This window comes from Schistocerca americana, chromosome 4 (assembly GCF_021461395.2).
Source record: "Schistocerca americana isolate TAMUIC-IGC-003095 chromosome 4, iqSchAmer2.1, whole genome shotgun sequence".
Lineage (NCBI taxonomy): Eukaryota > Metazoa > Arthropoda > Insecta > Orthoptera > Acrididae > Schistocerca > Schistocerca americana.
This window is the reverse complement of record NC_060122.1, coordinates 493,513,448-493,539,532: the sequence shown is the minus strand read 5'-3', so window position 1 is coordinate 493,539,532 and position 26,085 is coordinate 493,513,448. Positions and strand designations below refer to the sequence as shown.

At 38.6% G+C, this 26,085-nt stretch overlaps 1 protein-coding gene across 2 annotated transcripts in view; it reads right to left on the bottom strand.

Moving 5' to 3' along the window:
- LOC124612949 (guanylate kinase) overlaps positions 1-18,074 on the bottom strand; it is a 43,300-nt gene extending 25,226 nt beyond the window's left edge. The window contains exons 1-2 of one of the 2 annotated variants that reach the window (XM_047141464.1): positions 17,643-18,074; positions 3,030-3,083 (exon numbers count right to left, since the gene is read on the bottom strand). The gene's annotated coding sequence lies outside the window, so the exon portion shown is untranslated. The remainder of the gene's footprint in view (positions 1-3,029; positions 3,084-17,642) is intronic. The other variant, XM_047141465.1, reaches the window with a different exon arrangement.
- Positions 18,075-26,085: the final 8,011 nt, after the last annotated feature.

The following is a 26,085-nucleotide window of genomic DNA, read 5'->3' as shown; positions in this document are numbered from 1 at the left end:
TTTCAGACGATTTGGTCAATGCGGTTGACAAAAAAATTCGTGAAGATCGCCGATTCACTATTACAGACGTAGACATGCATTTTCCGAATGTGAGTAGAACAACTTTGTACAGAATTGTGTCTGAACATTTGAAGTTTCACAAATTGTGTGCCCGTTGGGTTCCCAGGCTGCTTACTGAGCCCCAACGAATGAAAAGAATGGCTTTTGCTCTTGATTTTTTGGAGCGATATCATAAGGAAGGTGACAGTCTTTTAGACAATGTTGTCACAGGGGATGAGACTTGGGTTTCTCACATCACTCCAGAGTCTAAACGTCAGTCAATGCAATGGCGTCACACGTCATCGCCAGTCAAGGTCAAGGCAAAGCAGACAATCTCAACACGTAAGGTTATGGCGACTGTGTTCTGGGATAGACGTGGAGTATTGTTAGTCGACTTTATGGAGAGAGGAACGATTAATAAAGCCGCCTACTGCGCTACCCTGACTAAACTTCGACGTGCAATCCAGAATAAGCGACGTGGTCTTTTGTCGTCTGGAATCTTGTTGTTGCATGACAATGCCAGACCCCACACTGCAAATGAAACGCAAGCTCTGATCAAGAAATTTGGATGGGAACAGATGGACCATCCTCCTTACAGTCCGGACCTGGCGCCAAGTGATTTCCACCTGTTCCGTTACTTAAAGGAGTTTCTCGGCGGCAAGCGCTTCGACACAGATGATGAAGTGAAAGAAGCAGTTAAGGACTGGTTATCGTCACAGGCGGCCGATTTCTATAACATGGGCATTCAAAAGCTTGTTGAACGATGTGACAAATGTTTAAATAAGTATGGAAGTTATGTAGAAAAATAGATAAAGATGTAAGGAATGTAAATAAAACAATTGTTTTGAAAAAACATTTTAGTTTTGATTTTTTTTTATAACCGGACCTTACTTTTGGAATAACCCTCGTACTTTCATATCTGTAACCTCAACCTTATTGATAAGGTAACCTGAATCCACCCAGCTTTCGCTCCCATACAACAAAGTTGGTCGAAAGATTGAATGGTGCACAGATAACTTAAGTCTTAGTACTGACTTCCTTCTTGCAGAAGAGAGTAGATCGTAGCTGAGCGCTCACTGCATTAGCTTTGCTACACCTCGCTTCCAGTTCTTTCAATATGTTGCTATCCTGTGAGAATATGCATCCTAAGTACTTGAAACCGCCCACCTGTTCTAACTTTGTTCCTCCTATCTGGCACTCAATCTGTTTATCTCTCTTTCCCACTGACATTACTTTTGTTTTGGAGATGCTAATCTTCATGCCACAGTCCTTACATTCTGATCTAGCTCTGAAATATTACTTTGCAAACTTTCAATCCAATCTGCCATCACTACTACGTCATCCGCATATGCGAGACTGCTTATTTTGTTTTCACATATTTTAATCTCACCCAGCCAGTCTATTGTTTTCAATATATGATCCATAAATAATATGAACAACAGTGGAGACAGGTTGCAGCCTTGTCTTACCCCTGAAACTACTCTGAACCATGAACTCAATTTACCGTTAACTCTAACTGCTGCCTGTCTGTCATTTAAAGACAGCAAAGCAAAAGTTCGCGTCTTGTTCCATAATCTCGTAGGACAGACAATAACTTCCTCCTAGGAACCCGGTCATATGCCTTTTCTAGATCTATAAAGCATAGATACAATTCCCTGTTCCACTCGTAACACTTCTCCATTATTTGCCATAAGCTAAAGATCTGATCCTGACAACCTCTAAGAGGCCTAAACCCACACTGATTTTCGTCCAATTTGTCCTCAACTAATACTCGCACTTTCCTTTCAACAATACCTGAGAAGGCTACACAGGATAACTGAAATGGCGTGGGAGTCGGGACAGGTTCCATCAGACTGGACGAAAGCAGTAATCACCTTTCACTCCCTATATTTTCTCTCTGTCAGCTTTAATATTCCAAAAAGAGTAGTCAAGTCAACACTGTCAAAAGCTTCCTCTAAATCTATAAATGTAGGTCTGTCTTTCTTCAGCATATTATGTATGTCACAGGGTTACTAATGCCTCTTGTGTTTTCACATTCTCTGGAACACAAAATGGTCTTCTCTTGTGTTGGCTTATACCAGTTTTCTGATTTTTCGGCAAATAATTTGTGTCAGTATTTTGTGACTATGGCTTACTAAACTGATAGTTCAATAGTATTCACACCTGTCAGCACATGCCATCTTTGGAAATTGTATGTATATCAAATTCTCCCGCTTAATCAAGTGTGCTATGTGAAATCCATGATGATGAAATTTGAAGTCTCAGGGCAAGCTCAGAAGTGTAAAGATGTCTCTTTCACCTCAGCAAATTAAAAGACAACCAACAGCAGTATGAGGTACTTGTCATGATACATCATATATAGGAAGACCTTTGGTAAGCTCTCTCTTTAATAGAAACTATCACTCTCTTTTAGAATATGCACATGATCGGCATTAATGGAATTTAAATCTGACATTATTTTCTTTCTGTTATCGGATCCCTTCTGCATATTCACAGAGTTGAAGATTAAAGTGGAGGTTTTGTGCACTATCTGTCTACAAATAGTTTAAATTTTGTTCTGCATGATTTCATGCATTAACTGTTCCTGTGTTGTGTTTATGGGGCAAACATGAGTCCATTTAACACAAGGCATTGTACAGTGCACGACAAATGGTACATTTTATAATTAGTAGTCACGTCTCCCCTATCCCATTCATGTGAATTACAATAGACTGCATCACTATCACTCTAATCTCTCTTGTATTATTTTTGTGATCCATGTGTTAAATATAAGAAAGAAGTAACAGAAATGTTGCACAGTCTTCATCAAATACCTGTACTGTAGTCTTGCTAGCTGGAGTTCTGAGTTAAGCCATATGAGTAACTACAACATAAATATTCTATGAACTGTGGTTAACTGGAACTTACAAACTTTTGTAATATCAAATCATCTTTTCAGCTTTGCTTAAATTTTTATTAAAAATAAATATTGTAATACCAATGGTCATTACCTTATTTCGCCTCAGCACTAATACTCCCACCAAATGCAGTTAAATGATTTTCACCTGTCAACAAAAATATAACAAAAATATGTACATACAGTATTGCATTCCAACATTTATTGTGTAGCTGCTCTATCCTCACCCACTAAGTAGGTTAAGCATTCAGACCAATACAGGCTATAAAATCATCATCATGAAGTATAGTGTTGTATGAGATCAGAGTACATTTGTTACATATCTTTGCCAATCTGCAAAATATACTTATTTAATCTATTTTCCTTCTCTTAAATAAATCATGTGACTTGGAGCAAACATTTTATATATTGCCTTATTTGTTCAGATTTCTTTAAAACTGATAAATGTGTCTTTAATTTATCATGTAATGTATATGATATTTTAGATTCTAAGATATTTGTAGTCCTTCACTTAAACTGAAATATTTCTCTATTTGAACTTTCTGCTGTAGCTATTCCATCTCATCAAACCAATATCTTAATTTTCGTGTCACTTCTCAATCAGCAGAAGATTCTATAACATTTTTCCTCCTTCAGTCTCCACTTACTTCCTAAATTATGTTTCCTGTATTGAGTATCTTACCGCATTTTATTTGTGTGTTTCAAACATTCAAAGAATTGGAACATGTTGCATGGACTATTATATTGTTGTTACAATCCTCAGACAAACTTTCCTATCTTTATTATTGTCCTTACAATATCAAGGTAAGCAGTTTCTCAAAATATGAGTGAGCCAGTTACCATGGAACATATTAAGTTTCACTACCAATCAAAATATACAGTACGTCCCATTTCAGACTGAGAGCTGTACTCTTCTAAAAACTATAAAGTATATGTCTCTAAAATAATATGAACACTGAAAGTAGCTTACAAAATGCACTATTGTAATAATAATATCAAGAAAACTATTCAGGATCAAAAGGACTATTGGTTAGCCCCATTACTGTAATCAGCTGTATGAAGTATAACACACTCTGTAATGTTACAATGTACACATCTGAAAACGTAGCCTGGTGAGCAGAACTTCATACATTTCAGAAAATACAAACTAAGTCCATCCTCACAATTAAGCAGGTAAAATTAACTCTACAACTCATAACCATATGTTGGACTAGGGGTAAAGTATCTGAAGAGTGGAATCTGCCTAAAATTTTCTCCACATTTAAGAAAGGCAACAGAAGTGACCCAAACAACTATAAAGTAATTTGCCTAGTTAACACAGGCTATAAAAACTATAGTACTATCTTAAGTAATAGACTGTGCCCTGTCTCAGATACTATTTTATTAGAAGAAAAAATGGGTTTTAGAAAAGAACAATCCTATATTGATGCCATTTTTACTATAAAACAGCAGACAGAAAAAGGAAAGAATTTAACTTTGAGATGCACATAGCTTTTGTAGATTAAAAATGCATTTGACAAAGCCAACAGATGACTAGTGTGGTGGATTAAGAAAACAAGAGGTTTCCCAACACATTTAATTAACCCTGTAAACATTCATTACAAAGAGGCAATAATTATAACCAAAGGTAGAGATAACTTGACTTATCAGTTAACAACAACACAGGGAGTTAGGCAGACTCCAACTCTTTCCAGCATCTACATAAAAGGCCTTGTTGGGAACAAGGCATCACCTACTGCATTAGGTTGACAGAGAGAAATATCTTAATATTCTACTGTAGGCAGATGATGAATTAATAATTCAGTAAACAGAAGATAAACTTTACAGATCTTTTTATCATCTCAGTTCACTGGCTTCTAAATATAACATAAACATCTCCACTAACAAAAACAAAGGTTACAGAATTCAATGGAACATCCACTTTTAAGATCAAAATTTGTAATCAATAATGTAATATTGGAACACATAACCCACTTTCACGGTCTCAGCTGTGACACATGATGAAATTCTGACAATGAAGTTGATAGCAAGATCCTAAAATTCAATGCAATCTGGAAAGAATTAGTAATATGGTACAAAAATTCTACAAAAGTGACACAAATGAAGTTTTACGAGGTCATGGATCTCAAACCCGGGTTCCCATGCAAACAGAAATGAGCAGGATCTAGGCTGTGGAAACATTTCTTCACAGTGTTAAAGGGGGAACTAGAGAAGATTGCTTCAGACATGAAGACATTAGGAATAAATTAAAAGTTGATTCAGTGCACAAGAAAATAAATCCTAGCAGTAACAGATGGCAGGGACATGTAGGTACGAAGTGTTAAAATAGACTTCCAAAACAAATTCTTGTCTGCAAACCTACAGGGACAAGACAGAGGGGAAGATCATGGATGAAATGGCTGGACCTTATACATCGGAAAAAGTGAAATCACCTAATCCATGAAGGAAGGGGAGGAGGAGGAGGCTGTTGAATATGAAGGTTGGTTTCAACACCAAAGTGTGAAGTGTTTCAGGTCATCTTGGGCTGTGTGGTAGTTTGTTGTACTTCACCCCATGCACCAAACACTCAAATAAGTTGCCACATGAACACACCTTTTTTATAAAATGAATGTTGCTTATTGAATATTCGGTGTCATTAAGTATTATTAATCACAGTCCAGCTAGTCTGTACCCTGACTCCATGTGCCTTCGTCTCCAAGTTGGCTAAGACTTCGCCTGCTTACAGTCTGTAGATAAAACTACCGATAATTAACTTCTTGTTCTCATTCACTCCACCACATAAATAAAAAGTGAGATTCAATTCACCTTCTTATATTATATTCAAAATTACAATTCAATACATGATAAATGATGACAGCCACCATCTCGTACTTAACAGATCTGATATTCAACTTGATAATTAACAATTAAAGTACATTCATTATGTCTGACATTTTGCGTTCTTAGATTTCATGAGCCTCTTTTCTCTGCACCACCCACTCCATAGGACCCTACCTCCGACTCAGCAGATAGGGTCGTCTGACTGATATCCACTTCCGTACAGTCACTGGATTGTTATCTCTGGTATCAGCACCTACAATTTAAAGCACTTCCCAACAGTGGAATGCTCACCACTTATTGACTACTCTGTCAAAAATGGTTCAAATGGCTCTGAGCACTATGGGACTTAACAACTGAGGTCATCAGTCTCTTAGAACTTAGAACTACTTAAACCTAACTAACCTAAACATAAGGACATCACACACATCCATGCCCAAGGCAGGATTCGAACCTGCGACTGTAGCGGCCGCGCGGTCACTACTCTGTCACAAACATCTTTTCTCTGACATACGTATTTAAGGACATGATACCTCTCATTCAAGGAATAGGATGTATCACTACAAGTATTTTACTAAACACATTCCCATAGGATGTGGTAAGCTCTTGCCTTCATCTGGCCTTTCAACTGACTTACCCAACCAGTTATAGAAGCAACTACATTTTAATGAGGACTCCAAATCATGATGAAAGTCAGCACGTTTCACATTAATAAACATTGCCAGAGATGAAAGAAGTGATAATGACAGGTAAATATACTCTGACTAAGAACTGAATGCCAGGCATTTGGATCCACATATTGTCAATTAACCACAAAACCACCAAGCATAATCAGTGCCTATGCACAGCAAACACACACACACACACACACACGCACACACACACACACACACACACACACACAGTGAATGACATTGTATTGAAGGAACATAAACATGTGACGAAGATAGAAATAAATTATCAAGTCAACTTCATGCATAGAAAATTAGAAATGCTGCTGCTTTAAGCTATTTTGACAAATAACAGATTGTGATAGCATATCAGCTGATGATTAGTATCATGGGAACAGTGAGGCTCACTGAAAGAACACATGCTGATGCCAATTATACCTATCACAATAGCATGAATGCCAATGAATTTATTAGTATATGACAAGGTGATAGGTGTCAAAAAATGTGGAAATCATAGGTTTGTCTGTTACTTAAAGTAGTGTAGAGATGATTTTGTGGCACCACAATGCACAACAAAGTGCTGGGAGAGTCTCGAATGTGTTGTATGTAGCACAATGATCAAGCCAAGGTTTTTCAAACAGAGCTCTGCAGCACACATCCCATGCATATTCCACTACTGAACTAACTTTTTCACCATTAGAATTCTAGTGGGTAGGAGAATATAGTTTCTGAACCATTGAACAATGAAGATGAGTTGTCTGATCACATGAATCTTGTTTCCAGGTCATCATGTAAGGATATGCCATCTCCTGTTCCCAGTTTATCATGCAAGGGTATGCCATCTTCCAGAAGAACATCAGATTCACAGTTACCACAAGCCTATTATTCTTTATCACCTGCATCCTCTCATGGTTGATGATCTTTGTACTGAATGTGGTATTTCCTAAGACACCTGTCAATGGCTTAGGGCAAAAAACATGCTAATTATTTTGTGAATGATGCCAATAAATTCAGTTGATATTCTGGCTCCAGAATTTCCTCACTGTTTTTCTCCCTTTATTTTCCATGTGATCCATTGCATGTCATCTGCACTGACAGGTTCAGTTTCTTTGATCTTATGTTCATTATCATGTGCTTTACCAAATATCGGGCATTTCTGAGTCTTTTCCTCATACTGAATCAAAATTGGTGAAGTACCAAACAGATCAATGTATGACATTCCAATCATGGTTTGGCTGAATCATCAGATGACTACACAGTAAGAGGGATGCCAGGAAGTTTCATATCAGCGCACACTCCGCTGCAGAGTGAAAATCTCATTCAAGAGGGATGTTACTCGAACAAATGTTGAGGAACATCAAGACCTAAATATTCAACATGACTGTTGTAAGTAAATGATAGTCTGTAGCAAATGGTGTGTATTCTCTTCCTGTACATAGGTACCACTTTCTTTGTGGATAACTCTTGTGTATGAGCACATATATAATTTAGACACTGTACTCCATTGACTGATTCAAGGGTGTGGAATGAGTCAAAACTTAACATTATTACACAAATATACCAACAGCGAACTGAATCAGTAGTGTACAGTAATAACTAACTTATCATTAATGAAATAATGCTCAGTAAGTGTGGGTCCAAGGTTTGGCTCTGCGAGAGGGGTTCACAGTTTGTTACTGTCCGCTTCCCCAAGTACATGTTGTCATTCCCCCAGTTTTAATGAGTCACTGATTTCAATAACAATATCAACAATAAAATGTTTTAATGTGATAATAAGTAAAGTGCCAATAGGGATTTGGATATGCAGAATCTTAAGCATTTAGATAATATGTATTAGTTGCCAACAGGATGTACTTTAAATAATGAACATGATCTTGATGTCATTTGGAAATATGAGTAAATCAAAACTGATGTAATGATGATGTATTCCACATTCTTCCTTTCACACACTTTAAAACATGTCTCATTTAACGCACACACACTCCACGAAACTCTTTAAATAGCAGTGTAGCACTTATACACACAAATTTTCTGCACATTTGCATATTCTTTGTATAATGGGTTATGACTCAATAATCTTGCAACCTTTATACATTTCACAAGAACTGTGTTGAGTTTTAGACTCAGTTTTCACAACAAAGGTATCATTCCAAAATGGTGTAACCGATTTCAGTGCCTCAAAGGGTGTTCAAGGTCGCTGACAATGAAAATGAAATGGCCTACAACAAAAAATTTTAGTTGCCAGCACTTCACTGATAAGACAACTTATTCCTTTAATTCTGTTACTGAATTCATGTATATTCTACAAATCATGTTTACCATTTCTTCTTATGATGTGGAATGTGTCAACTTGTTCACAAAATACCATTTTATTTGAATTTATAATGTTACATACTGGCTGTTTATTGCGTGTTTCATATGATTTTATATATTAAACATAATTGTAGATTTACATTTATTAGTTAAGAGTGCATAAATATGTAGTATTGTTCAGTTAAGAGTTCCTGTGGCAAAGATGGGGAAGATAAATCAGAAGTAATAATTTATATTTAAAAGTAGATTTGTATTCTATTAACAACTTTTAACCATTGGAGAGGGGATGAAAGACCTTTACTACTGCAGTTCTCTCCTCTTCATGATGGAACTATGACGCCATCAGTAGTTTTCATTTTTATCATTATCATTTTCTTACGGTGTACATAAGAGCAACAGAATATGTGAGAAACAACCAGCTGTTTCACCTTTTGGCAACGTGAAACTAGTAATGCACTGACTGAAGGAGAAAGGAGACACAACAGACAGAGCTATTGCTCACAGCAACATTCCACTTTGACAGCATAATCGGTGGAATTTCTGTTAACAGAAATACTTTCTACAAAATTATTCACTGCCGAAAACAGAATACGCCGAGCCGTGTATGGCTGCAAAAAAACAAATGAGTTGATTAGTTGTCCTCACTACTTTGGACAAGAACTTGGAACAGTGAATGTTATACGTGAATAAATCTATGATTTTACATAATCATGTTTACATATTGCTCCATGTATGACAAAGATTTGCTCAGTGTGTAATGACAGAATCTGTACATTGCAACTACATCTGTACTTTGCATATCCTTATAAAGCACATAGCAGAAGATATTCTTAAATATTCTTTGGGCCATATATTTCTTCCCATTCATTTACAGGCGGAATGATTACTTATATACCTCTGAGTGTGCTGCTAGTATTCTAATTTTTACTGCATGTTCTCTACAAGCAGATAAGTAGCAGGATGTAGCATTTTTCCACAATTCCTCCCTTAAGAGAGTTTATTAATATTCTGCAGTGAATGAAATCCCGTGAATCATTTTGTTACAACTTAATCTACATGATTATACCACTTCATTGTTGCTTACTGGTACCCATATGACTTGAGTTTTTCTACGTATAGCCATTAATTGTACCTACATCAACATACATTCTCCAAAAGCCATTATACTGTGTGTGGCAGAGGGTACCAAATACCACTAGTAGGCATTTCCTTTCCAATTATTCACAATTGTGGCAAGGGAAAAACAACTGTCTATATGTGGCAGTATGAGCCCTAATTTCTCTTTTCTTGTCTTCGTGGTCCTTACACAAAATGTATGTAGAATCATTCTGCAGTTACCTGTAAACAACTGTTCTTTAAACTTTCTTAACAGTGTTTTGTGAAAATGATCCCATCTTCCCTCAAGGAATTCCCATTTGAGATCACAAAGTGTCTCCACAACACTTGGCTGTTGATCAAACCTACTGGTAACAGATCTAGCAGCATGTTTCTGTATTGCTTCAATCTCTTCCTTCAATCCTACCTGCTGGGGATCCCAAACACTTGAGCAATACTCAACAACAGGTTGCACAAGTGTTCTATGTGTGGTCTCCTTTGTAGATGAGCCACACATCCCTAAAACTCTCCCAATAAACCAAAGTTGACCATTTGTTTTTGCTTTTTCTATTACTGTCCTCACATGCTTGTCCCATTTTATATTGCTTTGAACGATTATGCCTGGTTATTTAATCAACTTGACTGTATCAAGCAGACACTATAAATACTATATTCAAACATTATAGGACTGTGTTTCCCTGCATTAACTTACATTTTCTTATGCATTGCAATGTAAAAGGATTACTTCATCTACTTTAAGAGCTTGTACCCAGTCCTTGCAAAAGATAGACATTTTATCCTCAGGTAAGTATATGTTAACAAAATTTATATTTTTTGGCAACTTCTTTATGGATGAATCATTTTTGAAAGCCCAATAGTTGAACTAATACAATGTGCCAAGTAATTTATGTATAACAGGATAAGAATAACCCTATCACACTGCTCTGAGGTACATTTCAATTACTTTTCTGGCAGCAGATCTTAAATGCTTTTGTGTCACTAGACAACTCTCCACTAAGGATAATATGCTATGTTCTGCTTATCAAGAAATAATCAATCCCATTGCAATCCTGTCACGATACTCTATAACATTCAATTTCTTTAGTGTGTGTGTCAGAGCAGTATGCTATTGAATCAAATACTTATTGAAAGTCAAGAAACACAGAAACCACTCTTCTCTGTATTTATGATGATTAAATTATTGTGTATTAAGAGTTTAGGTTGGGATCTATGTGATAAATGTATCTGGAATCAACACTGATTTCCATTGGAAAGGTCATTATGTTCCCAGTAGATTATTATTTTTGAATGAAGAATATAGAGTGTGATTCAAAATGAATGACCCGATTTTAAGACTACATATTTACTGATAAAAACATGTTTTAGCTATGCTATTACAAATTCTCAATGTGTCAATGAGCAGCAGCATGAAAAACATCTAGACCATAACTAGATTCATCATAAACTTTACACAATATATCTGCTTCTACAGAAGTTATGGTGCCTGTTATTCTGTTCTTCACTTCTTCTGTGCGATAAGGTAAATGGGAGACCAAGAATGCAGGACAGTGTCTTGGGTCCAGTGCACCATGTTCAGCACTGGCCTCCAAGATCACCAGACATGACCCGTGTGATTTTTTCTTGTGGGGATATGTGAAGGAAAGTGTATTCATGCCCCCTTTCCCTCATCACATAGAAGAAGTGAAGAACAGAATAACAGCTGCCATAACTTCTGTAAAAGCAGATACATTGTGTAAAGTTGATGATGAATTTAGCTCTTGTCTAGATGTTGAACGTGCTGCCACTGGTAGACACACAGATCATTTGCAATAGCATAGTAAAACTTTAAGATTTTGTGACTATTTTGCAATTCATCCGATGTTTGTAGTTCGTTTTCACAAAAAAACAGAGTTTTTAAATCAAGTTATTCTTTTTCAAACACCCTGTATTTTAGACTTTTGCTTTAAATGGAGGTGACACGCAGAGTGGTAACTCTGTGGACGCAGCCTGCTTCATTTTTGTAACTGGATGTGGCTTGCATTTCATTCTGATTTGTTGACAATGTTCACTGCTAAGTGGTTATACAGTAAATTACGGTGAAGAGTGAAGCTAACCACAACCAAATTCGGCATAAAATCTGTTGAGCTATAGTGATTTCAGTTGCTTTTCACATCACTAGCAATGATTATTATGTCGCCTATCATTATGGGGATATGGCAAATAGTGGTAACACTTGTTGATTCTTTGTAAAGGTATATTTGAAGACAAAATTCAACTCTCTCTCTCTCTCTCTCTCTCTCTCTCTCTGCTCCCCCCCCCCCCCTTTTTTTGGCAACTATGGTTAAGGCACTATGTTAGAAGTGTCCAGATACTTATTTTTGTGTGATAGGTATCCTTCACAAATGGCAAAAAAAAGGTGTCTTGACAGAGCTCTGATGACAGTGGTTTTTTGGTGGTTAGTGGAAGTTTCAAGAACTGTCATTCTGGTAGCTAAGACTGTCTACCCATGTTTTATGCTTTGCTTTGTACCTTTTGTGCAACAGATGCAATTTCTAACAAAATTTCCAATATTGTTTGTGTAACAATGAAGTTATCTATCACTCATAATCATTCTGTTAAACACATTCACTGTAAGATCAAACAAAGCTTTCTCCTGAAACAAGGCAGGAGAAGAAGAAAAAAAAAGTACAAGCAGTTACAGTGGCGTTTCTTATCAGGAAACTAGGAAGGTTGCACATCATGCAGGAACTGGAAGAAGGACAAGGATTTTGCTACCACATTGTCCGATGGAGATTGCATCTGTCATTAGGTACCACTTAAGTCAAGTGTGCATACCACATAAGTCAGCTGTGGAGCAGGAAATAAATTGCTAAATGTGACTGAAATCCTAGTGCATTCTGCTTGCAATACAGATCTGCCCATTTCTTTCCAAGTTCCACTTGTCTATAAAGGGTAAGATTTAGGGGAACAGTACAAAGGAATCACAAACTGCAATTTGTGATTCACTGGATCCTTCAAACATCAACTGAAATACACTCCTGGAAATGGCAAAAAGAACACATTGACACCGGTGTGTCAGACCCACCATACTTGCTCTGGACACTGCGAGAGGGCTGTACAAGCAATGATCACACGCACGGTACAGCGGACACACAGGAACCGCGGTGTTGGCCGTCGAATGGCGCTAGCTGCGCAGCATTTGTGCACCGCCGCCGTCAGTGTCAGCCAGTTTGCCGAGGCATACGGAGCTCCATCGCAGTCTTTAACACTGGTAGCATGCCGCGACAGCGTGGACGTGAACCGCATTTGCAGTTGACGGACTTTGAGCGAGGGCGTATAGTGGGCATGCGGGAGGCCGGGTGGACGTACCGCCGAATTGCTCAACACGTGGGCGTGAGGTCTCCACAGTACATCGATGTTGTCGCCAGTGGTCGGCGGAAGGTGCACGTGCCCGTCGACCTGGGACCGGACCACAGCGACGTACGGATGCACGCCAAGACCGTAGGATCCTACGCAGTGCCGAAGGGGACCGCACCGCCACTTCCCAGCAAATTAGGGACACTGTTGCTCCTGGGGTATCGGCGAGGACCATTCGCAACCGTCTCCATGAAGCTGGGCTACGGTCCCGCACACCGTTAGGCCGTCTTCCACTCACGCCCCAACATCGTGCAGCCCGCCTCCAGTGGTGTCGCGACAGGCGTGAATGGAGGGACGAATGGAGACGTGTCGTCTTCAACGATGAGAGTCGCTTCTGCCTTGGTGCCAATGATGGTCGTATGCGTGTTTGGCGCCGTGCAGGTGAGCGCCACAATCAGGACTGCATACGACCGAGGCACACAGGGCCAACACCCGGCATCATGGTGTGGGGAGCGATCTCCTACACTGGCCGTACACCACTGGTGATCGTCGAGGGGACACTGAATAGTGCACGGTACATCCAAACCGTCATCGAACCCATCGTTCTACCATTCCTAGACCGGCAAGGGAACTTGCTGTCCCAACAGGACAATGCACGTCCGCATGTATCCCGTGCCACCCAACGTGCTCTAGAAGGTGTAAGTCAACTACCCTGGCCAGCAAGATCTCCGGATCTGTCCCCCATTGAGCATTTTTGGGACTGGATGAAGCGTCGTCTCATGCGGTCTGCACGTCCAGCACGAACGCTGGTCCAACTGAGGCGCCAGGTGGAAATGGCATGGCAAGCCGTTCCACAGGACTACATCCAGCATCTCTACGATCGTCTCCATGGGAGAATAGCAGCCTGCATTGCTGCGAAAGGTGGATATACACTGTACTAGTGCCGACATTGTGCATGCTCTGTTGCCTGTATCTATGTGCCTATGGTTCTGTCAGTGTGATCATGTGATGTATCTGACCCCAGGAATGTGTCAATAAAGTTTCCCCTTCCTGGGACAATGAATTCACGGTGTTCTTATTTCAATTTCCAGGAGTGTAGTATGACAGATTAATTTTCAATGATGCATGTTTTTATTGATTTTCTTGCCTTAGAAAAAAATGTATACTATGGCTATTGGCATAAACTTTATATTTATGAACGTTTTGTTCTTGAATTTTTACAGTTATTAATACAAACCCCATCTGGGGTACCACAGTTATGAATACAAACCCCATCTGGGGTAAACATACTTTGAGATGATTTTAAATGCACCTAGTTGTGGAAAAAGTGCACGTCATGCTTACTGCTTGTTTCTGCATAATGAATAGTTCATGGGTAAACGAATATTTGCTCCAAAATATAACAACACAGAATATTACTTCATCTGTACTCCACAAACCACCTCACAATGGGTGGAGGAGGGTATTTTTGGCTATATTATCATTTCTACTCTTCCACATTTCATTCACAAATAGTGCTTGGAAAAAATAACTATAGGTAAGCCTACATGAAAATGAACAATTAAGGCTAAATTTTGATACCAGAACTAGGCGCTACACACATAACAAAAACTGATGAACTCATATTACAGAGCTTTTCACAAATCTATGTGATTTCTATCAATCATTCTTATCAGTGTGATTGAAATTTATCCCTGTATACATTGCTTTATTTCCTGTTGCTGTAACATTACTGTGACAGGCAATCTACAGAACAGCATTCAAATTCTCATTTCGACTAATCTCTTCTGATCAGGTGTTTCTGGCAGACTTTATTGTGATTCTTGCATTAAAGCCAAAAATTCAGTATCATTACAAAATACGAGATTTACAAAAGAACAGGCACTGGAGTCAGCCAACAGTTTGACAAGTAAAGAAATTTTCTGCTAGCTGGAAGACACCAGTTCAAATTGACAGTTGTTGAGCATGACTCTTGGTTTTCATTGGTTAAATACAAACTAACCTAATTAGCAACTGTACTGTACATTTCAGATTTACACAACAGAGTGCATCTGACAGTTAATAACTTTTTTATCTTCAAGTTGTTTTACCTGCAGGGAGAATCTTAATGGGTGCTGAATTATTTTTCTATATAGACCACACCGGCAGCATAAGATTGGTATTTCCAGCTAATTCCAAATGCTTGTCTGTTACACGACTACTCCATTTCCTTATATTTCATAACAGAATTTCAGTCCTTGTGAAACACCTCCAATGCTGCCAGGTGTTATCATCTTAAATTAATGTGTGTATTTCCTACAATGCAATACAATGTCAAAACCTAGTGGAATAATGAAGATAATAAACTATGTTTAATATAACACTGCAAATTTCAGAAGAGAAATAACAACAATAATAATTTAAGCTTCAACCCATGTAATAATGAAACAAAGTGTGTGCCTGGAAATAAAGTGTTGGGTTTAAACATCCTGTTGGCCATGAGGTTATAAGTGACAGTGCACTGGTTTTGGTTGAGTAAGGATAAGGAAGGGAACTGGTTATGTCCTTTTAGAAGGAATGGCCACAGGATTTTCCCTAAAATTAATTTACAGACACCATGAAAATCCAAATTGGAACTGTAAGAGGGGTGGGGGGTATGTTTCAGCCCCATCCTTCTGATTCTGAGTCATATGCCTTAACCACTATCATCCATGGTGTCTGATGATGGGGCCATATTGTTATTTGGAGTATAATAGACTAAACAAACAGTGAGACCAATGCAAAGTACAACACTAAATATAACATTTAGATATTTTTGTTTTCTTTTCCAGGTATGGAATTCAAAACATGGGATGAACACATAGAAACTAATGTTTGTATAGAAACTGCATAATTGTCAGGAGTTGAAATGCGGACATTCAATTAGGTATGTGAATTGAGAATAACATACGGGGGAGTGTCTGAATAAGATTCTTGGTTAGTACTTGTTGCTGTGGAGCCAAAAATATATACAAAGTATTAGCTTACAAACACAGCACAAGATAAATAGCACTATCCCAAATGTAATAACAAATATTAGTTTATAACCAAAAACACACTTTTTAGCCCGTTTCTAGAAACTAAGAAATTTAGCACCTATGGCTCATGTAACACGAAATTTGTAATGAAAAAATTTAGAAAAGGGCTCACTATTTGTCTTACGGTATGTAAGTCTACAAACAGTGAATGAAAGTATTGTTATTTACACACGTTTCTGTTTCACAGACTGATTTCCTTTACTTCAACAGAAATTGTAGTATAAATACAGACAGTGTTCTCTATGGGTGGTGACATTTAATAGCAGAAATTAAATCAAGCAAATGAAATACTACAAAAACTGAATTCTCAGTAATTTTCATTTCATTGACAAAGGCTGAATAAAACATGCTCAATTTCCACAAACGCAGCCTTATACATTTTATCTTTATTCAATGTAGCAGTTTTTGTACAACGAACTCCAACACAAGTCAAATCAAACATCAGATAGGGTATGGCAGTGGTAGTTTGGGAGGGAGATACATCAACATAGGCATTCCTGAGAAGAAAAATGTTAGCCGTTATATTACTGAGAAAATTTATTTACAAATATCCTTCCACATTATTGACAGCTGTGCGACATGAACACAAATGAACTAAAATAACGCCTGGTTTTGGTACCTAAATAAATTTGGAGTAATAAGTTACTAACATTTATCGCAATAAAACACAATTCGGTAAAGCACTCTCAAAAACACAACTATTCTTCATAAACGTTGAAAAATACCAAAAATATCTGGTGTTTATTTACACAGGGATAAATTATGTAAACACAGACTGGTAGACTCTCCAAACTTTACTTATTCAAAATTAATTACGAAGGAGACGCCATTACATCGTAAGTGAAAAAAACACACACTAGCAAGCCAGTTCTATAGTTTATAATAAACTCATTAAAATAAACGAAAAATTGTTTGAAACTGATTTAGTCTGAGAACTGTCATCATCTACCGACTAAACAAATATCTACACGATGCGGTTGGCCTATTATCAGCTTTCAAACTAGTAGTATACTATGTCAGCGTCTATGAACTTTTCAGCCCATTACTGTGTGGTGTAATAGTAAAATTAGCCAAGAGTTTCTATGTGATTACGAATAATTCAACTGCAACAGTTCATCAATATCAACCATACTATTCGAAGTATATAAATATGAGAATGTACACTTGCACGAATTCATGTGCTAATGGAGAATTAATGCTTGGCATTCGCTGAAGTGGAGTTACACTAATTCGCCCCACAGTTGAATGCCATGTTTGTAACTGCTGATTACAAGAACACGTAACAACAGTAACGGGTGTGAAGCAACAGAGACGCGAAAATACATATAAGCAGTAACAAAAAAATTCAGTTCAAAACACTACAAACATACATAATGCTTCTTTCAGATAAGAACGTACTTAATAGAATTCCAGTTCGGTTCCCAGCGTCCCAAGGCTGGTACAGAATTTTACGCTGGAAAGTTAGTAACTATAGTTAATAGGATTGGGGTTATGTGTGGCTTCTACTGGAAACTTGACATCTTACTGTCTACGAACATCGCAAAGATAGCAATATACTTCGAATCGTCAAAAATAAAAAACTGCAGAAGATGCACTATCCCCAATCATTGACAGAAACCGAAGATGAGTATGATATAACGAACGTCTTGCATTAATATGTTAACGTTACGTTGATCGTTGACGAATTGATACTAGTTAAGCGAGAGTAAATTTATGAAAACTGGCATTTTATGTCTCTGCTCCCTAGAATTTGCATGTTCACTGAAGAATGCTGTTTTCATTCCTGGAACCAACAGGTGAGTATTGGCTCCAGCGTCACTTTATATCTACGTTATGTACAGATTATCTCCATAGCGACGACATTTATAACGAACGATTTTCTTTCTGCGTCCGATTGCAAAATAATTTCTGTTGCCCATTTTGGCAAGCGACACGACGTGAAAATCGGAATGTCTCGACCATGAACACAATACCATGCCTATTGCTTGTTTATTGTGGCATCGTTTAGTTATAGTGAGATGGTCATCGAAAATGGGAAAACATGTTGTCGATAGGTACCGAACAAAAGGACTCAGTAAGTATTTTGTAATGTCTTAACAATATTACGGGATACTGCGTAACCCTGAAACAATATTATTTAGCTTGATAGAGTATGTCGAGCTGTGCTTGGAAAATGCAAGTTTTGCAAATATTTTGAGAATTTAATGTTCACAATTATGAAACTAAGAATAGCTAAACATGGCATTCATACAGAACTATGCAGTTAACATCTTCGTCTGAAAAGTATGCTGTATTTACCGAAAATAACTTTCAATGCGATGCCTCCAGAAATAAGAACATAAAACAGGATTCTGTAAGAAAGATCCGAAAAAAATGCTACTATCTAACAAATATCTGTCTAGTGCACTGAAGTATCGGCCTATACGAAGAGTAACGCAAGACTGCCACTTTGTTCGACAATGTGTTTCCTACGTCTGTCGTAAATATTTCTGTTGCTGCTCTTTTGATTGTTTCAGTGCAGATGGATACCCACTACACCTACTGAAGGGCAATAACATTGAGTGTGTCAGCTTTTGTTGATGGAGTGACAGCAGAAGTAAGAAGAAATGTATAAAGTAACTTGCCCATATAATTGTACACTTGGCCCACAGTGGCCCACATGATGTAGAACAATGGTCATTTTCGGAGATTCTTACGGTTTTTTGTGCCCATATTACTTTTATTCTCAAAGAATGGGCTCGTATTTGCTCATCAAGTCAAGTTTTTCGAGTCTTCTTGGGTTTCTCTGCTAGGTCAGCTGATGATTATGATCTGGCAGCTTATGTTATCCCTGCTTCTTCAGGTCCCCTTTAACAAATCCAATCCATTTTATCATTTCAGTTAAAAGGCCCGTCCACACGCAACGATCTGTCTGCGCAAATGTCTGCGCACATCACATCTGCGCAGACAGATCGTTGCGTGTGGACAGAAGATTTGCACCAACCTGAGGTGTGTGCAAACCTGGAAGTTGGAGTTGGAGGTTTGAGCGAAACCTCTCAAATCTGTGGGTTCAAACCACTTCTGCGCATACAAGTTGGAGCGTATGGACAGGAGATCGCCGCAAATCTGGCGCGAAACAGCTGTTTGCTCAGTCTAGTGTTTGTATTTGTGCGCACAGGGCATTAAAATGGCTGATACTCGTCAGTGTTCTCGAGAGTTTGTAAGTGAATTCATTGAAATATATAGAAACCACCAATGTTTGTGGAAGATTAAAAGTAAAGAATATAGTGACCGAGACAAAAAGACAGCAGCATACAATGCTGAAATTGATAAATTGCGGGCAATTGACGCCTCGGCAAACAGAGAAACAGTAATAAAAAAAATTCGTTGCGAACTGTTTACCGAAAAGAGTTATCCAAAGTTCAGAAATCTAGAAGATCTGGTGTAGGAGTTTTGTATCCTGGAACAAAAGTTTGTAACAGGTTGCTTCTACACAATAGCGAACTGAAAATGCTTACTCAGAAACAAAGTAAACCATAGCTCATTGGCCATGTATGTATATCATCGCCAATAATATAGGCCTACTGTGTTTCAAACATGTCTAAAACACCAAAAAATATTATCTGTAACTTGACAGACTTAATTTACATGACTTGCCTTCATGAACTCATCCTTCAGGACAGCGTAAATAGCTTCACACGTGTTGGGTATTATTTCACTCAACGCTTGTTTCGATATTGCAGTAGAAAATTCCAAATCCGTGTAGCTCCTTCCTGTTGCTAGGAATCTTAGTGTTACCGCCAGCCGTTCCTGAGGAGAAATTTCCCTTCTCATACAAGTATTTTTTCTTATAATATGAGGGGTTACAAGCTTTAAGAGATAATTATAAGTTTCGACATTCATCCGCAAATAATTTCGACAGTCGTTAGGTCCGGCCTGCAACTCTCGCAGTAAATTTACGTGTGAAAACTGCTTTCGCTTTAGCAGCCACTGTCTACACCATGTTGACTGCTTTCTCTACTTCCTGCAGTTGGTCTGAATGTTTTTTGCAACACAAGTTGCGAACAAAGACCACAACAGAACTTCCTCCATTTCTATATTTCAAAATAACTGAATTAAATTTTTGACGTTTACGGGGAGCTTAGTCGCTTGCCACTGATATTTCTTTTCTACACCGACAGATGGCGGGCGAGTAGTAGATTGGGGTTTGTGTCGTGTGAACACACCACATTTGCAGCGATTTTTTGCATGTACAGACATCTGCGCCGATGTCTGCGCAGACAGATCGTTGCGTGTGGACCGAGCTTAAGCTTTACTGAGATTGCTGTAGAATTTCACAACCTATGTAGTTAGTCTGGTTGGTTCTATCCTTTTAATAACCCTACAGAATTATACTCTGTTTTTACTCCATATGTGAGTAAACATTGGTACACTTTCCATTTCTTTATTTGCTCTTAAGGCCCGTCCACACGCAACGATCTGTCTGCGCAAATGTCTGCGCACATCATATCTGCGCAGACAGATCGTTGCGTGTGAACAGAAGATTTGCACCAACCTGAGGTGTGTGCAAACCTGGAAGTTGGAGTTGGAGGTTTGAGCGAAAGCTCTCAAATCTGTCGGTTCAAACCACATCTGCGCAGACAAGTTGGAGCGTGTGGACAGGAGATCGTCGCAAATCTGGCGCGAAACAGCTGTTTGCTCAGTCTAGTGTTTGTATTTGTGTGCACAGGGCATTAAAATGGCTGATACTCGTCAGTGTTCTCGAGAGTTTGTAAGTGAATTCATTGAAATATACAGAAACCACCCATGTTTGTGGAAGATTAAAAGTAAAGAATATAGTGACCGAGATAAAAAGACAGCAGCATACAATGCTCTAATTGAAAAATTGCGGGCAGTTGGCGCCTCGGCAAACAGAGAAACGGTAATAAAAAAATAATTTCGTTGCGAACTGGCGAAATTATTTGCGGATGGATGTCGAAACTTATAATTATCTCTTAAAGCATGTAACCCCTCATATTATGAGAAAAATACTTGTATGAGAAGGGAATTTTCTCCTCATGAACGCCTGGCAGTAACATTAAGATTCCTAGCAACAGGAAGGAGCTACAATGATTTGGAATTTTCATCTGCAATATCGAAACAAGCATTGAGTGAAATAATACCCAACACATGTGAAGCTATTTACGCTTTCCTGAAAGATGAGTTCATGAAGGCAAGTCAAGTAAATTAGTCTGTCAGCGAACTGTTTACCGAAAAGAGTTATCCAAAGTTCAGAAATCTAGAAGATCTGGTGTAGGAGTAGATCAAGTATACCAGCCAACGTTATGGTATTTTGATCTACTTGGCTTTCTTAGTGATCAAGAAACGCCAAGACCAAGCAGGAGTACAATTGAAGATGAAATTGGAGTGCCAATGTGCGAGGAAATGGAACACGAGGTTATGTAAAACAAAACATGTTCGCCCTGCAACTCTCGCAGTAAATTTACGTGACAAAACTGCTTTCGCTTTAGCAGCCACTGTCTGCACCATTTTGACCGCTTTCTCTGTTTCCTGCGGTTGGTCTGAATGTTTTTTTGCAACACAAGTTGCGAACACAGACCACAACAGAACTTCCTCCATTTCTATTTTTCAAAATAACTGAATTAAATTTTGACGTTTTCGGGGAGCGTAGTCGCTTGCCACTGATATTTCTTTTCTACACCGACAGATGGCGGGCGAGTAGTAGATTGGGGTTTGTGTCGTGTGAACACACGACATTTGCAGCGATCTTTTGCATGTACAGACATCTGCGCCGATGTCTGCGCAGACAGATCGTTGGGTGTGGACCGGGCTTAGTCTCTGTGTACCTTCCCAAGTAGAATGTGGACCTAAAATTTCCTGGATTACTTTTCATTCTCGCTTTTGGGTTTCATCAGTGTTGCTATTTTTATTTAAACAAGTGTTTCAGTCCTGTAAAGGCACATACTGTATCTAAATGTCTCAGTTTTATGTATTTTGAGATAATTATTATTATTATTCTCATTACAAAACATACAGACTGACTGTATCGAGGCAGTCTTTAATCCTGAAGTGAAATTGAATTTGGACACTCATTTAACTGTTAGTAAGGCCGGTATTACACTATCAAATTTCTTTGTCAAATATCTTTGTCCAATATCTTTGTCAAAGCTGTTTGATGGTGTAATAGGGAACTTTGTCAAATGTCGTCCAATATTTGATCAAATCTAGGGCCTCACTGTAGATTTGATCAAAGAAGTCACTTGTCTTCTGTTCACTGCAATGTGACATGTTACCACATGGAGCGCTAGCATCGCTGCATTCTGTCATCTGTAGTGTTTTTATAAACATCGCTGATAAATACAGTTGGTGTGTGCCGACAACTACAAAATTAATAGAGATGTATGAAGCTGATGAGGCGCTTTACAACGTGAGGCACGCTGAATACAAAAATAGATTATGAATATTGGAGACCTTACCTAACCTAACCCTCTCCTGTAGCAAGGAATCAGAGTGTTACAGTGAGCCTGTCTTCTGCAGATGTAGCAGTTCTTAAGTGAATAATGTGCTTTGTGATATGAGGATACACTTCATCGAGCACGTACAGAAATGTATGCTCATCCATTCTTAAGTAATGGATGTACGACTTGACGTCCTCCACTATAAGCTCACGTAACAAGTTTTTTTGAATGCTTTTATCGTGTCGTTGTAAAACCCACGGCTCCACCCAGGTGTGTTTCCTTTTTTTCCCCCGCTTCTCTTCCACATGTGCACACAGTGTAATTGTGGTACATGCAACTGCTGCGGTTAATAGCAAGTTATTGTCAGCCATCTTGAACTTTGACGAAAAATATGACAGTGTAATACCCCTTCTAGCGCTACATCAAAGATCTTTGTCAAATATATTTGACGGAATATTTGATCACATCTTCGACATTGAAATTTGATTGTGTAACACCGGCCTAAGCATGTGGTAATTTTGTACAAATAAAAGCCTAAAAATATGTAAGCAATGGTGATCTTTCATGGAAAGTGAGTAAGAAGCGTAAAAATGCGATAATACCTATTAAAAGACATCTTATTACTTTCTGTTGTATAATTTCAACAATGAATTAGATGTGACGATATGGAAATCGTTTTGTGGCACATTAGCATACAATGACTTGGATACTTTGTGTAAGGCTGATAAAGGGATAATTAAAGAGAAAAATTCCACTGTTCTTGTTTAGTATAGTGTGGTCATTAGTGCCACCACTCTAATACATCTTGCATCATAGCAGTTCATTTAAAAGCAAGTCAAACATAAACAAAAAGAACTACAGAAAACAAAACATTGATACTCAAAAAGGAAGCTGCAGACAAAGAAGCTCAGAAAATACAAAAAGCTCTAAAATGAGACTTCTGTAATGGAACATGCTAGAACTAACTTCAGAAGCAAATTGTTTGTTTCTGTGGACAGTGATGAGAACAGTGAATCATCTGCTAGATATTTCATGTATGCAGTGTAAACTCTTTCCTGCTCCATCCTGCTTCTGAGCTAAAAAACAATGTATTGATGTAGACACCCTCAGCAGTCTTACAGTTATGATTACACATTGTAATTAGCTGTTATGTTCAGTGTTTAAACTAATGGCATTTGCACACAACATTTGGTGACCCTGCATTTCCGAATCATGCCAGAAGAATCACATTGCATACCAGAGAAATTGTGTCATCTGCTGGCATGATAAAATGCATTGTACATAAGTTTTCATGTCAGCTGTGCTGCAGAAATGACTCATGAACAACTGCATCACATAATTTATGCCTACCATGACAACACTGATATGCTAGTGGCAAATGTGATACCTAGTCCATCTGTAGGGAAATCCCTGCCCTTACAGTACTATTGTTCACTCAACTCAAGAGCCAGTTTGTCTTGTACCACATCACTTTGGACAAAACTAAATACAGCTATATGGTGACTGCACTTAATGAGGAAATGGCTATGGAAATAGAAGAGATACTAGCTTCACCATCAAACGCTGAAAGATATCCCTGTATCAAGTATGGACTTGCAGCAAGCTTGTTGCAGTCAGAAGCTAAGCTACTTTAAAAATTGCACCACACTGAAGAAATTTATGACCACACACATGTTGGCAGACAATCCAGTTAACGACGATATTTTGCAGAATATATGGCTGTCACACTTACATACAGATACACAGAAAATACCCACAGTTGACACTGGTGAGCTCAACACACACGCTCAAACTGATGTCCAAATAGTTGATATGTATACAGCAAATGGTATCGCAACTGCCTCTGCCAAAAGAGAGATTTCTCTGAAAGCACTGCAAGCATAAGTAGCTGTGATGCCCCACATGTGTTGCGACGGTGACACTCTTCCAGAAGAAACAATTTTTGCCTAACAGTGAGAATATCTGCTGGTACCATAAAAAATATGGAGCTGCAAGTTGGGAGTTCTACCGCTCTCTGAGAGGGGAACATTGCCAGAAATCAGTAGCAATGGTGACTGATTTGAAACCGGTCAGCTGTTGACTGTTTAGAATAGATCACTCTAGTAAGCTGCAGTTTCTCATTCACACAGGCGCTGATCGCTCAAGTTGCTCTCCTTCTCATTTTCCACAGTGGAAATGTGACAGCAGTCACCTACATATTATGGCTACACCAACTTACATCTAAACTACAATCTTCGATGTGAATCCATGTGGAGGTTCATTGGTGATGATGTGCTGTACCCTACTGTTCAAGCAGCTTTGTTGTCTGTTTGTAGTCTCCTTCCACAGCTTCACAATCAGTGGCTGTTTGACTCTGTAACACAGTCGTCTAATCGTGGGTGCCTGAGCCAAGCTAACCATACTAGCATCAAAGTGATTGCATACGATGTACAGTAATGACCTACTTTGTCAGTTCCCTGAAATCACCTCTCCATCATCTGCGCCAGCATTGCTGAGACGTTCAACAGTACAGTACATTATCATGTCACCAAGTCAGCCAGTTCACACATGGCCTCATTGTCTGCGTCTAGAAAAACTGAAGATTCTTAGTACAAGGTGTATGTGACCCTTCAAACAGTAGCTGGAGCTCTCCACATCATACATTTCCCAAGAAGAATAACGAGTGGCACCTATGTGGCGAGTATCATCAGTTTAATGCCAGAAACGTACCTGATCATTATTCTGCACCACGTATCAAAGGATTTGTTATGCACATTCATGGTAAGACTGTTTTCTCCATGATTGACCTCATAGATACTTTCTGTCGTGTACCAATCACACCAAAAGATATACCCAAAACTTCACGAATTTGTGTGGATGTAGTTTGGACTGTGAGTGCAGCTCAGACTTTCCAGCACTTCATGGAGGAAGTAACTAGAGACTCAGAGTTCTGTTAGATCTACATTGATGACCTGGTTGTAATGTCACCTAGTGAGGCAGAGCATTGAACATTTCATCAACTATTCTCTTGACTACAAGATCATGTGTTAGTGGTTAACCACAAAGTGTGTCTTTGGAGTGGCAGATGTAAAGTTCCTTGGTGCTTTATCAGTGCGTACAGAATTCTGCCACCTAGGGGGAGAATGGAAGCTATTTCTCAGTTGCTCAAGCCCACTACAATATGAGAATTACACCACTGACAAACTTCTACCGACGTTTTCCATGCGGTCATGCACTACTGCCACACCTCAGCGAAATGCTAAAATGTTTGCCTAAACCTGGAGACTCGCTATAGTGGACTGATGAAACAAAATCATTCTTGGTCAGAGTAAAAGCTGCTATTGCAATGGGTTCATTGTTAGCACATCCTCTTCCTTATGCTTCTCTCTGAGTTATGGTAGACACATTCAACTAGAGATGGAGCC